The sequence below is a fragment of the Solanum dulcamara genome, chromosome 7 (genome assembly GCF_947179165.1).
Source record: "Solanum dulcamara chromosome 7, daSolDulc1.2, whole genome shotgun sequence".
NCBI classification, from domain to species: domain Eukaryota; kingdom Viridiplantae; phylum Streptophyta; class Magnoliopsida; order Solanales; family Solanaceae; genus Solanum; species Solanum dulcamara.
This window is the reverse complement of record NC_077243.1, coordinates 63,447,845-63,462,657: the sequence shown is the minus strand read 5'-3', so window position 1 is coordinate 63,462,657 and position 14,813 is coordinate 63,447,845. Positions and strand designations below refer to the sequence as shown.

At 36.2% G+C, this 14,813-nt stretch overlaps 1 pseudogene; it reads left to right on the top strand.

Moving 5' to 3' along the window:
* Positions 1 to 7,174: 7,174 nt before the first annotated feature.
* LOC129894792 (lysine-specific demethylase JMJ27-like) lies at positions 7,175 to 14,794 on the top strand (annotated as a pseudogene).
* The last annotated feature ends 19 nt before the right edge of the window (positions 14,795 to 14,813 follow it).

Sequence of the window (14,813 nt, the reverse complement as noted above, 5' to 3'; positions counted from 1 at the left end):
ATTTTGGTATCATAATTTTCAGCAAGTTGTTTGGAGCTTGTATTGTGTAATATCGCCATGTTTTAGTTGTATATGACTGCAGGTTGTTGTTGTTGGTTGGATGTAGTGATTAGGGATCTAGTTAAAAATTCGGATAGGGCATGTTATAGGAGAGGTGCTGTTTGATTTTCGTTAACTCCTTAACTAATTAAGGAACTAGTCGAGAACGCGAGCGAGGAGATGAGTTCTATGAATACTCATATGTTACTTAAGACGCTGGAAATTCGAGGTTTGTTGATGCTCATATTTCTTTCATGTTAAATAGTTTCAAAAGACGATGAGGCGAACGTGTTAAGAGTAATCCGTAAGAGATATGTAAAGCTAACGTTTCCTCCTTTGGGCATATTTTTGGTAAAAGTATGTAAAGCTTATTCTTTCTCTTGGCATGTTTCGACATAAGTATGAAAATCTAATCTTTCTTTTGGCATGGTTATGTAAAACAAATATATGACCTTTTTTTAGTTCCAAGGAAGTTCCTATTCCTTGAGCCACTAGGATGGCCAATTTCTTGGTTTTCAAAGGACATTTTATTGCGCTTTGATACGAGTATATAATTCCAGAAGTTCCATTTTGATGTAATCTATAGTGACTTTCAAAAGGTACTTAATATGATTCTTGTCTTGATTTTGAACGATAGCTTATTTTAATTATTCCATTGAGCCCCATAATATATCTTGAAATATGGAAACGATTTCAAAAAGACTATTTTGACATAGACCATCATGACATCTGAAAGACATGCACTGTTATTATCGCTCAATTTCTCTTATATGACTTGGCATCAGAGTTACGCTATCGAGTCTCTCGAAATGTTTTGTATTTTATATTGCATATAGTTTCTCACTACTCCACTCGTGCATGCCTCAATGCTTCCTTCACCGAGCTCGAGTCAGGTTTTGTTATCGTGCGTACTTCTCTGCATTGTTCGTCGTGCCCCGGCGTGAAGGGGCAGGTACGACCTATACATGGATTTTGTGGAGTTATGATGTGCCATGTACACATATGATATGATATGATATGATCTGTTACAGAGATATTTTCTACTCTGGAGTTATGATATGCTGTGGCGCCAGTAAAGGGGCGGCGGCCACGTTTTTTATTTGTTCACCAAGTCCCATAATGGGACCGGATATGGCATATATTTTTCTGCATACATTATCTGTGGTTATGAAAGCATTTTGATATTTTGGATATTTTGCTCATTTTTACACCTTCTGTTCTGGTAATGGCTTTACTTGTTACAGTCCGTGCTTTATATACTCAGTACATATACTATACTGACCCCCCTTTCTTCGGGGGGGCTGCATTTCATGCCCGCAGGTACAGATGTTCATTTTGGAGATCGCCAGCTTAGGATTTTTGCTCAACTATATTGGAAGTGCTCCACTGTTCCAGAACCTAACTTTTGGATGCTAGTCATTCAATGTATATATTCCTTTATTTATGGGTACGGTGGGGCCCCTATCCTGCCATATGATACAGTTAATACTCCTAGAGGTCTGTAGACATGTGTATGTGGGTTGTTGTGAGTTTGTTCAGTTGTAAATGTTTTTATGATATGGCAGTCTTATCGGCTTGCATGCCCTTTCATGATATGATATGAATGAAAGAGGCTACATGTATATGAAAATGTTATTACCCACTGGGGTTCTTGTGTATAGTTCTTATATTTGACAATTATTTATATGGGGTCCAGGTCAGACCCCAGTCACAGCCTATAGGGTTGGGTCATGATAAAAATGGTATTAGAGCCAGGTTATCCTTGAAGTGTCTACAGACTATGTCTAGTAGAGTCTTGTTTATCGGTGTGTTGTGTACCACGTCTATAAACAAGAGACTACAGGACATTTAGGATGTTACCTTTCTTTCATATCTAAGATCGTGTGATAGAACCGAGTTATAGGGAATGAAATTCCTCATACTAACTTGTGATTTCAGCAGAAGGACAACATCGATAGAAGAAAGTAACTGACGATATTAGAGGTTAAAAGGCATGCGGGTAAACAAAGGCACAAAAGATATATGTTAGGTGAGGTATTAAAGTACGATTGACATGTAAATTGAAAAATGGAAAGGAAAAGTAGACAGGGCAGGGTAACAGGTGCAGTTTGAGTTGAGCAGAAGAGGTAAGTCCATTATTTATTTTTTTACTGTTGTTGATATTGGGCGCCCTGTGTGGCTGCGGTATGATACAATATGAATATATGTGTTGGCCCTGTGAGGTATTGTTGGTATTTTCTGCGTACAGGTGTTGAGATAGTAAGAAATACAGAGGAAACTCTGCCCAAATTTTCTTAGAAATAAAAGGAGAAGGAGATACAAGGTTGTAGTATGCCTTGTCCATAATAAGAATGAGATTTGACTAAACTACGAGTAAGGTTGACCTTGAGAAATAAATTAATGACTAAAGTGATGGTAAAAGTAACGAGGAGGTCAATATGGGTATGGATAAAAGAATCTGGAAAAGACTTGTGAGACTATGGGATGATTTAGAGATGACACCTAGATCTGGATAGAATGACATATTAAGGCACCGACTGAGTTGATACACCGGAATAAACGGTGACAAGCTAATTACTGATTAGGATGAATGGAATGTGGCTTTAAATGCACTGCTACATTAAGGATATTACTTGAGTACCAGTGTTCAAGACTGGAGTCGGTACTGTATATTGAGGATTCTAAGCACCTCATAATTGTATTAAGGTTTCATACAGGGTAACCTAAAGTATAGGTGATGTAAAAAAAGATATGGAAATGGCGCAGTATACTAAATAGGTTGGAAAGGACTCATATGCATTTGAAAAGTTAGAAATAAATAGATAATGACATGGATACACCCTAAAGAGGAGAAAATCAACTGACGCTATCATATGTAAATAGGAACGCTTAAACTTCAAATGAGATCCCATAAGGGATGGATGCGATCATACCAGCACTAGCGTACCGGATCCCATCAGAACTCTAAAGTTAAGCGTGCTTGGGAGAGAGTAGTACTAGGATGGGTGACCCCCGGGAAGTGAAAGAGGAAATGAAACACAAGTATCCGTACCTATTCCGTACGTCTACCAGTAGTCCTAACCTTTGGAACTCTGCTATTGATTGCTCGATGAAAGTATATGTTATGGCAATGGGATAGAGAAACTCTCCATATAGTCAGTATAAGATCCGGAGGAAGGTTTTGGTTCACATTTGAGGACAAATGTTCTAAAGGGGGGAAGGATGTTACACCCCATACTTTGGTACCTTGAAACGCTTCTTAAGCTTCTTAAGTTTCTGGGAGGTCTCTTAAGTTTCTTAAAGTTGTCATGTGAGTCGGGTAATCTATAACGCTATCAAATAATCCTAAAGAAAGGAGAAAAAGATACTCCATAAGAGAAAAAAATTAGAAATAGGGTTATAAGAATTTGGAAGAAGTTGGAGGTTAAGTAGTGAGTCATAGGACTCGACTTACTTGTGAATGCTATTACTTGGGACATTTTACATACTAAGCTACTTGATTACACATCGAGCTTAAGTAGAAAGGAATACATAGGCTCTTGAAGTGAGACGAGATTACGAGCTCACGAAAGAGAAATAAGAAAATGATGCCCCTACTTAAAGTAAGTAGGTGATGCACCTACTTGGAAAAGCAGGTGATGCACCTACTTAGGGTCAAGTAGGTGATGCAGCAGCTTGGTTGGACCCCACACTGCCATGTGGCAGCCAATGATCAGAGGCATGATTGAGGTGGCACCCTAGCAGGCTGCCACGTGTCACCCCTAGGGGGCTGCCATGTGGCACCTCCTAAGGATGCATATATATATTTATGGATGACTAAGGAGTCATTTTCAGCTTTGGAATGAGCCAAAAATGGAGAGCAAAAACGTGAGAACAAGAGAGAGGCAGCCACGGGTTGCTCCAATTTAAGGTAAGCCCTCCGATTTTGTTCCATGAATTAATTATTTAAGGTATCCCATGGATAAATGAAGGGTTTTAATAGTGTAAAATTACTATTTGGGGCAGCAAAGAAGGGGCACAAACAGTACGCAACTTTCAGCATGTTAAGGAGTTTCCGAAGTTAATTTTCAGCAAGTTTGGGAAGCCGTTTGTTAAGGTATGGCTTGGTTCTATTCTCCCACTTTTTGGTAAGAGTTTGGAAATGATATTAAGGTGTTAATAATGTAAAAATCATGGCTTGGAGCAGCACCAAACGGATAACAAGCAGTCCACGTGATTTCAGTATGTTTGAAGAGTTTTTGAGGCGCGATTTGGTGAGTTTGGGCCAATTTCGGGTAAGGTAAGGTATTTTATTCCAATTTGAAATTTATGGTATTTTTATAGGTGTATTACACACCTTGTATGCTGATGAAAGTGTAAAAATTTCGTAGAAATGTTTAAAGTTCGAAGCAAGCTAAATTGGAGTCGCTATAGTTAAATTGTAGTCGAAGCAAGATGTTGTGCTTGTGGTGTGCTTCTGCAGGTGTGTGGTGGTGTGTTGCAGGTCTTAAAAGTATTATAAAAGAGGTATGGTGGCTTATGGTTTCAGCCACACGACCCCTCATTTCATACAATTAAAGGTTTGGCAAAATAAAGACTAGAAACCCTATTTTGGTATCGTAATTTTCAGTAAGTTGTTTGGAGCTTATGTTGTGTAATATCGCCATATTTTAGTTGTATATGAGATGAAGGTTGTTTTTGTTGTTTGTATTTAGTGATTAGGGATCTAGTTGGAAATTCGGATAGGGCATGTTATAGGAGAGGTGCTGCCCGATTTCCGTTAACTCCTTAACTAACTAAGGAACTAGTTGAGAAGGCGAGCGAGGAGATGAGTTCTATGAATACTCGTATGTAACTTAAGATGCTGGAAATTCGAGGTGTTGTTGATGCTCGTATTGATTTCATGTTAAATAGGTTCAAGAGACAACGAGGCGAACGTGTTAAGAGTAATCCGTAAGAGGTATGTAAAACTAATGTTTCCTCCTTTTGGCATATTTTTGGCATAAGTATGTAAAGCTTATTCTTTCTCTTGGAATGTTTTGACATAAGTATGAAAAGCTAATCTTTCTTTTGGCATGGTTTTATGAAACAAATAAATGACTTTTTTTTGGTTCCAAGGAAGTTCCTATTCGTTGAGCCACTAGGATGGCCAATTTCTTGGTTTCCAAAGGACATTTTATTGCGCTTTGATATGAGTATATAATTCCAGAAGTTCCATTTTGATGTAATCCATAGTGACTTTCAAAAAGTACTTAATATGATTCTTGTCTTGATTTTGAACGATAGCTTATTTTAATTATTCCATTGAGCCCCATAATATATCTTGAAATATGGAAACGATTTCAGAAAGTCTATTTTGACATAGACCATCGTGACATCTGAAAGACATGCACTGTGATTATCGCTCAATTTCTCTTATATGACTTGGCATCGGAGTTATGCTATCGAGTCTCTGGAAATGTTTTGTATTTTATAATGCATATAGTTTCTCATTACTCCACTCATGGATGCCTCAATGCTTTCTTCACCAAACCCGGGTCAGGTTTTGTTATCGTGCCTAGTTCTCTTTATTGTTTGCCGTGCCTTGATGTGAGTGGGCAGGTACGACCTATACATGGATTTTGTGGAGTTATGATGTGCCATGTACACATATGATATGATATGATCTGATATGATATGATCTGTTACAGAGATATTTTCTACTCTGGAGTTATGATATGCTGTGGCGCCAGTAAAGGGGCGGCGGCCACGTTTTGTATTTTTTCATCGAGTTCCATAATGGGGCCGGATATGGCATATGTTTTTCTGTATACATTATCTGTAGTTATGAAAGCATTTTGATATTCTGGATATTTTGCTCATTTTTGAACCTTCTGTTCTGGTAATGGTTTTACTTGTTACATTTCGTGCTTTATATACTCAGTACATATATCGTACTGACCCTCTTTCTTCGGGGGGGCTGCGTTTCATGTCAGCAGGTACAGATGTTCATTTTGGAGATCCGCCAGCTTAGGATTTCCGCTCAACTATGTTGGAAGTGCTCCACTGTTCCGGAGCCTAATTTTTAGATACTGGTCATTCGATGTATACATTCATTTATTTAGGGGTACGGAGGGGGCCCTGTCCCGCCATATGATACAGTTAATACTCCTAAAGGTCTGTAGACATATGTATGTGGGTTGTTGTGAGTTTATCAGTTGTAAATGTTTTTATGATATGGCAGCCTTATCGGTTTGCGTGCCCTTTCATGATATGATATGAATGAAAGAGGATACATGTACATAAAAATGTTATTACCCACTTGGGTTCTTGTGTATAGTTCTTATATTTGATAATTATGTATACGGGGGTTCAGGTCGGACTCCAATCGTGGCCTACGTGATTGGGTTGTGACATAATAATAAGCAAAAGGCCTAATTAAGGCACACCATAAGGTATAGATGGTCAAGTATGCAATTAACATGCTTTCAATACCCGAAATACCCCAAAATGATTTAACACCTAAATTCTATGAAGTAATCATGATGAATTATCATTTCACCCCAAAATGCATACATTTCAACATACAGTTAGATATTCAAGCTCATTATAATGAAAAGGAAGTTGTAGCCTACTTTAGAATGATTATGTGCGCTCCAAGTCAAGTTGTCGGAGCCTTTCCCTTCTGTACTGCCTCAAAATGCTACCACGTTATCAAATATAGAATCACAATGTTATTACGATTGTCTAGTGACTAAAATTACATAAAATAAAGATGAACCAATTTCAGAGTCTAAAATGGGAATGTGCGACCCATGCTGAAAATTCTAGAATTGACTCCATTTAAAGGTCCAATTCACCTCCCCAAACTTATGTTCCAAAATGTAAAATAATTCAGGGCCTAAGACACTGTAAACCAGTGCAAGCAATAATACCACCATTGAAGCTAAGAAAAACCACCATGGCAGCAGCTAAAACCTAGAAATAACCTCTAATATAGGGTTCCTGACAACTTTGAAACACTCCAACTCATACCCGCAACAATTCCCCACAACCTAGGCTTTGAATCACCTAATTTGAAGCTTTAGGACTCAAGTTATCATCTTTTGAAGTTTGAGAAGTAAGCTGAAATTGTGTTTGATCTTAATTAAAGATTAGAGAATTTCTCTTCACAAACATGGCTACAATATCCCCTGAACACGATGAGAAGGGGTTCAGGCCTTCACAAACACATCAGAGTTCCGCGATCGCGAAAGGCAATCCCCTTGGCCTCTGCGAACGTGGAAGCCTTCCCATGAACGCAGAAGGCAAGCACACATCCCTCTCTGAATGAGGTTAGGACTCTGCGAACGCGGAGACCAGTTCACTTGGCCTCACGAATGTGGCCCACTATATGCGAATGCAAAGGGTAAAAGTACCTTGCACCAGTAACTGCTGCAACATCAAATTTTGTCATTGTCCAAGTCTCCGATAGGGTGCTTGAGATTTGTTCGTAATCTTATCGGTATAAACAAACTATGTTACCCCACAAAATTTGATATTCGGGACTTAATGCGGTAGTAAAAATTTCCATCCGAGGCCATCTTGATAAAAAGTGGGTGCCACACCCAAGTACCATTTTTAGCCAATTATGTAAGTGGTCTTGGGATTATACTAAAAGCCTCAAGAAGCGCACGAAAGGTCGTCCTAGACCAAAATCAATATTTTGGAGCTAATCGCACTAATGGAACTTTCACCCACACACATTTTCCAAGAATGTTGACCAAGGTCAAACTTAGGACAAATCTTAAAGGTTAAAAGATAATGGACCAAACACGCAACAAAAGCCTCGGGACTTATGCCGACCAAGCTACTAGCCTAAAATGACCATTTTTTTACTGATGAAACTGTCAGAATTTTATTCTGAAGTCGTTTGCCTGACATTTTGATCGAAATCAACTATTTAAGTTTCAAAAATTCTAAAATAAGGAAACAGATATAAATCCCAAACGAACGATTAGGTAATTGAACAGTCAGTTCCAATAAGTCATAAATTATTTGGGGTCACTATAGGAATTCTCTAAATGATGAAAATAATACATTTAAAAAGAAACAACCTAGAGGGTCATTACAAAATGGAAATAATCATATCAAAAATCACCAACACTTATGCACATCAACATAATCAAGCATGTCATCATTGTATCAAATTATTTGATTTGTACACATATGCTAAGAGTCTTATATATGCCCAGTAATCATGACCTATAGGGACCAACTTTGTCCATATATCGTATTGATGTGGTACCCGACTCTGTGAATATAGGTAACCGCTCATCTAGAAGTTTACCTCTTCTCCAAGTCACTCATAAACCATAAGGCCATTGAAAGGCTATAATGAAAGAGTTCTACAAATAAATTAACATGGACAATTATTCAACAGGAATTATTCCTATTCAAAAAGGAGACAAATTTAATCTCATGCAATGTTTGAAGAATAATGTAGAACAAAAGGAAATGGAGTGAATTCCTTACTCTTCTATTGTAAGAAGTTTGATGTATATTCAAACTTGCACCAGACTTAATATTAGTTTTGTGGTCAAGATTCTAGGAAGATATAAAAGGAAACCTGATAACAATGGAAAGCTGCTAAGAATGTTTTGAGGTATATAAAAGGAATGAAGGATTACGCACTCATGTTTATGAAATCCAATTGCTTGAAAGTTATTTGTTATTCGAATTCAGAATTTGTTGGATGTGTTTACACTAGAAAGTCCAGTTCAATTACTTGTTTTTATTAGTTGTAGGAGAAGTATCTTGATAGAGAGTAAAATAATCTATCTTTACTATATCCACAATGGAAGTATAATTTGTGACATATTTTGAAGCCACAAATCATGTATTATATTGTGAAACATTATTTTGAGACTTCGGATTGTCACCATTATTACCATGCCATTGAAAATTTACTGTGATACCACTATAATAGTATTCTTCTCTAAGAATGATAAGTACTTCAAAGGTGCCAAACATATGAAATTAAAGTATTTTACCGTCAATGAAGAACTTCATAAGGTAGAGTGTCACTTAAGAATATTAGAACTGATATCATGATTGCAGATCCATTAATGAAGGGCTTACAACAAATGAAATTTAATGAACATGTTTAGAGTATGGCTCTTGGTTGTAGTTATAATTGATACATTTTTAATGTTTTGACACTCTAAGCTCAATTATGCATTGCTGATATACAATAATGAATCTATATTTCTCATAATATTGTACACATTATTTTTTTGAGATTTTACATGATAAGTATCAACATGAGACTTTATAGCAGACCATATTTTTATATATTTATAGATTATGAACCTAGTACGTTAAGTAGCTGATGTAGTAGTATAGGGAAGGGAGTGTATAGCATAAAAAGTATGTATTATCGTCATAACTTGCACTAGTAGTTTCTCATATTGTAGTATATATATATATATATATATATATATATATATATATATATATATATATATATAATAGACATATATAAGATATTTATTTTATGTGCAACTAATATTTAGGCTATTAAATATAATTTTATATGGTCATTTGGCCAAGTGGGAGAAATTTATATAACATATGTTATTTGTGGCCCAATTAATATAATGTTGATAACTAATGTTTAATAATGTATAGATCTCATCCGTAAACCAATTATCTGATGGATGTACAAGATTAATTCTTAATTAACCTTTATAAATTGATCCTCCATCTATCCATTAGGGTTACAACATATTTCTTTTACACTTTTTCCATCGGTGATGGTTGTGGTAATGAAAGAAAGGGCAAGGCGATAGAAAAAATAGTGTTTCATTAACGATTCTATTCTTATATGGGATAAATGTCTTCTGCATCAGGTATATTATTTTGTAACACCACTCTCTATAAAATTAGTGTGTTCAAGATCTTGATGTACATTAACTTTTGCTTACACTCTAGACTTAAAAGTTAAAAGAAAACATCCATTTTTTGAATTTGTCATATTTGTATACTTGTCAAAATCAATTTAACAGAAATGTGTATGCTACCATTGCAATTTCGAACAGTTGGCCGCTTAGTTTATGACAGGAGAAATTTCAACCATCAATAGATACTTAACCACATATGATGTTTAAATCTAGAAAGGTAATTCATAATCAAAAATTTAAGTGAGATATGTTACCCTAATTAATATGAAGTAGTATCTCATATTCTAATGAACCCCTCCCCCTTTTAATATTCTCTCTCTAAATTTCAGATTCAGTACGCTCAGAATTCATCACCGCGACTACAATTAAACATTTTTGCTGTCCTTGCTTCCTCCGACCACCATTGTAGTCGCTGATCATCACCGCTTCTCATGCTAATCACTGCAATTATTTCTTGTCTTTGCGCCACTGAAAAAATCTATGGTCGTTGATATCCCCAACCACAATACAGGTGCTATCTTTTCAAATGTATTCTCCTACTTGAGATTTATGTCTATTATTCTTGTGATATTTAAATAGGTATTTTGTTATTCTTGCCTAGTTGTTTTAGCATTTTTGATCTGTTATTTGTTGTTTCTATATTTAGAGTAAACTACATTGAAGTAATTGTGCAGCCTGTGTTCCACCTTTAGCATTCTTAATAAATTCCAAACTAATTTGTTATTCTCGCAATGCAACTTTAGCATTCTTAATAATTGTGTAAAAGTCTAACTAATTACTTTAAGATTCTTTGATCTGCTACTTTCTTCTTGGGTAATTAAATCAAGTTTAGGACCTAATTTGATTGTTTTTTGTAATTTTTCTGATAATCTAATTATTTTTCCAGATTTGATTATTTCATAGAACTGTTAAGGAATTTGTTTTCTCGCAGTACTTTATTAGAAGATTTGTGTGATACAAATATAAATTGGACCTCAGTTTCTTGGAGTAGTTTATTAAAACTGTAGCATATTTGTGTTGATATGATTTTCTTTTTTTGTTCTTTTGCTTTATAATATAGTGTCGGTTATTGATCATTGTTTCTTATATGAAGTGTAACTCAGTTCAATGCTTGCTTGCTGAGTTACAATATAGCTCATACATATTGTCTATTATCTTGCTTTTCCTCTTATTCGTTAGTACTTCTTTATATTTGCCTTTGTAATTTACACCTTCTTAGGTGGATTTGGCGAACGATGATAGACTAGGGACATGTCTTAGGTCAAGGTTGAGACCGACGGTAAGGGGTAGGAGTGGTACGAGGGTTAAGGGTTCCCTTAGGTTGAGAGTAGGGTCTTAAAATATAGAGTCTTTGACAGAGAAGTCCATAGCTAGTGAAGAATCAAGGAAAAGAGAAAGATTAATGTAGCGTGTGTCTAGGAGACTAAATGGGTAGGAACTAAGGCTAGGGATGTGGACAGATTTAAGTTGTGGTGCTCAGGAGGCTCAAGGGATAGGAATGGAGTTGTGATTTTTAGTAGATGGGGACCTTAAGGAACAAGTGGTGGAGGTTGAGAGGATTAATGACAGGATGATGATAGAGATAATCATTGGAGGGATTACTTTGAATATTATTAATGGTTACGCGCCACAGATGGGCTTGGACAAGGAAATCAAGAAGCACTTTTTGGAGAATTTAGATGAGGTGGTGAGGGGTATACTGCACACTGAGAAGATTTTTATTGTCGGAGATTTCAATGGCCACATTGAGACAACTCTTAATGGCTTTAATGATGTGCATGGAGGCTTCAATTTTTGAGATAGAAACAGAGGTGGAACCTTGCACCTAGATTTTGCTAAAGCTTTTGAGTTGGATATAGCTAAATCATGGTTTTCGAAGAAGGAAGACATATGGTTACCTTTAGTAGTGTCACTAAAACTCAAATAAATTTCTTACTCTTGAGGAAAGACAATAAATATTGTTGAAAAGGTTGCATGGTTAGCCCGAGTTAGAATGTTACTATCTAGCATAAGCTTTTAGTAATGGATTTGGAGACTATGAGAGGGAGGAAGGAGAAGATTTTGTATAACCGGCCAAAGAATTAATGGGGTATCTTGACCCCTACCCTCTCCCAAGATATGGGAAGAGGTTGATGGTAATGGTGATGGAGTCTTGGATGAGTAGTGAGGATGCAGAAAGCATGTGGGATAAAATAACTAGTTCCATTAGGGAAGAAATTAGAGAGATACTAGGGTTGTCGAGGGGCAACATTGAGTCACCGAGGGGATTGGTGGTGGAATAGAGAATTTTAAGGCAAAGTGGAAATAAAGAAGGCAGCCTTTGCAAAGTTTGTGGAATGTAAAGAGGAGAAGGAGAAGCGAATGAATAAGGAAATTTATAAGGAGGCAAATATGAAGGCTAAGTTAGTGGTTACACCCTTAAAGACAGCATCCATCAAATGGTTGTATATTGATATAGGAGATAAAGTTAGAGATAAGAACCTATACAGGCTCACGAAGACTAGAGAGAGAAAGGCCCATGATCTAGATCAAGTAAAGTACACCAAGGATGAGAATGGATAGGTGTTGTTAGAAGAGACTCTCATTAAGCAATGATGGAAAACTTATTTCCATAAACTTTTGAATGAACAAAGGGACCAAAACATTGTGTTAGATGATTTTGAGCACTTTGAGAGACACTGAGATTTAAGGTACTATAGGCAAAGTAAGGTTGAGGAGATTAAGCATGGTATTATCAGGATGAGTAGGGGAAAGGTGGCTTGACCAGATGAGATTCCAGTGGATATTGGAAGAGGATATACAAGTCATGTATGAAGTAGTTAATTGGTGTGTTTAATGTCATTTTAACACGAGTAAAGTGCCAGAAGAATGGAGGTGCAGTACAATGGTTTTGTTGTATAAGAACAAGCGTGATATTCAAAATTGTAACAATTACAAGGCTATCAAGTTATTAAGCCGCACTATGAAAGTTTGGGATAGTGTGGTGGATATTAGAGTGATGAGAGGTGTGTCTATTTTTGAGAACTAGTTTGGATTCATCCCAGGTAAATATACTACAGAAGCCATTTATCTTGTGAGAAGATTAGTGTAGAAATATCAGAAAAGGAGGAGGGACCTACATATGATATTCGGTGACCTTGAAAAGTCTTATAAAATATTTCTGAGGGACGTTCTCTAGAGTTACCTAGAAGCTAGGAGGGTACCACTGGCTCATATTAGTATGATAAAGGACATGTATGATGGAGGTAAAATATTGGTTAGAACAATGGGAGAAGACTCAAAGCATTTTTCAATAGAGATGGGATTATACCAGGGATCGACTCTTAGCCCGTTCCTATTTAATATGGTGATGGATGAATTGATGCAGTTCATTCAAGATGAGTTTACTTGGTGTATTTTATTTGAAGATGACAAAATATTAATTGATGAGATGAGTTGTCGAGTTAATTCTAGAGTTAGAGGTGTGGAGACAAACTTTGGAATCTAAAGGATTAAGGTTAAGCAAGACCGAAACAAAGTATTTGTAGTGAAAATTCAGCGATGCTATGCAAGAGACAGGCGTGGAAATGAGGCTTGAAATTCAGGCTATCCCCATAAGAGATAGTTTCAAGTATCTTAGATCTATTATCTAGGGAAGTGGAGGCATCAATGATTATATCACACACCGTACTAGTGCATCATGAATGATGTTGAGCTTTCATATGGAGTATTATATGATAAAAAGGTACCAACAAGACTTAAAGATAATATTTATAGAGTAGTGGTTAGACCGACTTTGTTATATAGGGCTGAGTGTTGGCTAGTTAAGAACTTCCATGTTCATAAGATGCTTGTAGCAGAAATAAGGATGTTAAGGTGGATGTGTGGGTATACAAGGAGTGATAAGATTATAAATGAAGATATTCGGGATAAGATGTGAGTGTCTTCCTTGGTGAACTAGATAAGAAAAGAGCGATTGAGATGATTTGGACATGTAAAAAGGAGACGCATAGACACCCCTAGTGAGAAGGTGCAAGAGGTTATTATAGTAGGCACAAGGAGAGTTAGAAGTAGATCAAAAAAGTATTAGGGAGAGGTTATAAAACCATACATAACAAACCTTCAAGTTATCGAGGATATGTCCTTAGATAGGAGAGTGTGAAGGACGCCTATTAGGATAGAAGATTAGTAAACAATGGAGTATTGTCATGTTTTTTTGAGTGTTTAGGATTTCATAGAAGCAAAATTTTCAAGTACATAAATTATTGTCAATGGACTAGGTAATTTGCATGATAAAGGTCATAGTATTACTTTATCCATGAATGGAACTTGTGCTGGAATGACTAAAGTTAAATAAGGGATTAAATCGACATAGAAATGACATCTAAATGGAAACTCATGCAAAATAGTGTCATTCCTTGCCCATTCGAAGATATTAGAGGTTGTAGTAAAGGAACCTTTAATTTGAGATTTATATTTTCAAGAATTGGATATCACAGCTATTACAGAAAGCTAAAGAAATAGCATTAAAATGTAACTTGAAGAAATGATTCAGAACTGCACTACTCATGTTCAAAATCAAAAGGTGAAAATGGTACTTCTGATGACAATCTATTTAAGTCACCTAGACCAAAAAATTCTGATGATAATTATGTTATCTGTTCAACAGCTGTGGATATTCGGCGTCCAAATTTGAGGCATTTTTGGCTCTATTTAACTAAGGGAAAACCAGTTATTATAACTAGAGTTCATGGTAATGCATTGTAATTGAGCTGGGAACCTATGGTAATGTGGCATGATTGTCCCCAAACGAAGAAGGCTATTGATGTTTAAATTGCTTAATTTGGTGTATAATTTTTCTAGTCATCTATTCTTGATGTTTCAACTTTGAAATGT